The sequence below is a fragment of the Chrysochloris asiatica genome, unplaced genomic scaffold, assembly GCF_000296735.1.
Source record: "Chrysochloris asiatica unplaced genomic scaffold, ChrAsi1.0 scaffold00185, whole genome shotgun sequence".
Classification (NCBI taxonomy): domain Eukaryota; kingdom Metazoa; phylum Chordata; class Mammalia; order Afrosoricida; family Chrysochloridae; genus Chrysochloris; species Chrysochloris asiatica.
In genome coordinates, this window is record NW_006408703.1 from 5943041 (window position 1) to 5945258 (window position 2218).

The following is a 2218-nucleotide window of genomic DNA, read 5'->3' on the forward strand; positions in this document are numbered from 1 at the left end:
GGATATTATTCGATTACAGACAGCATTGTACTTAAAGATAAATCTTGAAATGTTCTTTTTTATGATGAATGTTAGGCCATTTCTCGTAATTCTGTCATTCCCAGTCTACTAAATCATAAAATTTTCAGATTAAAAATGACCAAAACTAGTCCATTTCAACTCACTAATATCTAAGATATTGACCTTTATGTATGCCATTTAACCTTTGACATCTTCCAATTTTCCTATATTCATACTTTACACATTCCACTTTCCAGTTATTAATTGATGTTTGTTGCCGTTTCTCCTCCTTTTGAGTTATGCCTCACCAGCAAATGAAGGTCCTGAAAGCTTTACTCCATCATCATTGTCAACTCTACTTTGAGGACACATCTCTTTACCAATCATATTTTGAGTTCTTTTCTACCTGAGGAGCTCACCTTTCGGCACTATACCTGATGGTATTCTGGTGCTGTTTTTAATATTTTCATCTTCTTGCACTATATCTGAACATATTTTGCTGCTATTCATTGATTTTCAGCAGCTACACAATCAGAATTTGTTTGCCTCATCTTCTTTCTAGTTCATCTTTGTCTAGAAGTTCAGAGAAAACCTAGCCACTATGGGTCAACCTACTGGTTTGAAAAATATTGGTGTCATAACTTCCAGCATCACAGAAACACACTAGCCATCACAGTATGACACACTGACAGAGGAGTGGTGGTGACATTTACTAGTTGACAGCATTTAAAAAATAGCCAAGATTTTATGTCTTTGGATTTTACCTAAAAATGTTGAATCACATAAATCCTTGTTAAATTGTACAACACCAACAGGGTATTTTTTAAAATTTTTTTTAATCCAATCAATTTTTTTTTGGTCATGGACTTGCTTATCCTAATATAGTCTAAATACACCAGTCATTGTTCTTATTTTCCAGATGACAACACTAAAACACAGAAGGATTGTGGAATATGCTTAAGTATGGAGATCTACTGTAATATACCGAAACATTATGCAAACAATATTCACTCGTCTTCCTCTTAGCCTCTTGGGATACAGCAGATTTCTCCGCTTCATTGGAATTTGGCAATGTGACTTGCTTTGGACAATTGACTTGAAGTGTGTATTGCGTGAGCACTTTAATGTGTTGCGTGGTTTAGTTTACTTTGCCATAATGAATGCATATTCCAGGTGGACCTGAACCTAAGTTGAAGTGATGAGTCAACTCCAGTCTAATTCCAGATTAGCTCGAAACAAAACTTCACAGCCAAGAACATTCTATAACAGTGAAACTGCTTTGATCTGTGGAACCAAGAGTTAGAAAATTAAATTTCAACTGTTTTAGGGTTTGGAGAAGTTTTGTTAGGCGGCATTAGCATGATAATTGTATGTGGTAAGATTTGAACTTAAATCTATCACATTCTTTATACTTTCCATTATAACACGGTTTATTAGCTGAGTAACACATAGAAGACTTGCATTTGGATAATTTTAATTGAAGCCTCTGTTTCTATGATTCCATGTTGATCAAAGTAAGATTTTGCTTTTCTTACATTGCTACAAGAATATATTTCTATTAAAAGCAGTCTGATTGTCACAATAAAAATTATTAAAAATACTTTTGTAATGTTTCAGAGTCTATTTTCAGTGAACTATTTGTATAGTGAGAACACCCAAACCACAAAGCTGTTGCTTGAAATGTCTGCTCTCACATATGCACTCTATTGTAAATAAATCCTGTTTGAGGTGAATTTATTATCACAAGACAGTTCTAAATCCAATAAAAAGTTTAGGATTGATTACGGATTCATAAAAGGCAAACAGTGGTTTTTTAGAAGTAGGAGGTAAGCTACTTACTTTAGAAAGCCACATCAAATTGAAAAGTGCTACAAAATGTTAATTGCCAGATATGGTAGGTGATTGAAAATACGATAACTGACATATTACCTTAAAGAATAACACACCATTCATTGATTCTAATATTTATATTTCCTTCTTATGAAATACTGAATACCCGGAGTAGATAATTGGCAGCTGATAGCCCAGTGCTAACTGGCACCATCTAGTTGGCATTGAATTTTGCCAATAGTATAACATACTCATTGTCATTTAAAAATTGTATTTTGTAGCTTTCCAATAAAAATTATATTCTTTAAAAGTATAACTGAAGCTACCTTGAAGAATAACAAGCTACCTTGAAGAATAACAAGGAAGCTGTAAGCCACCACATAACATG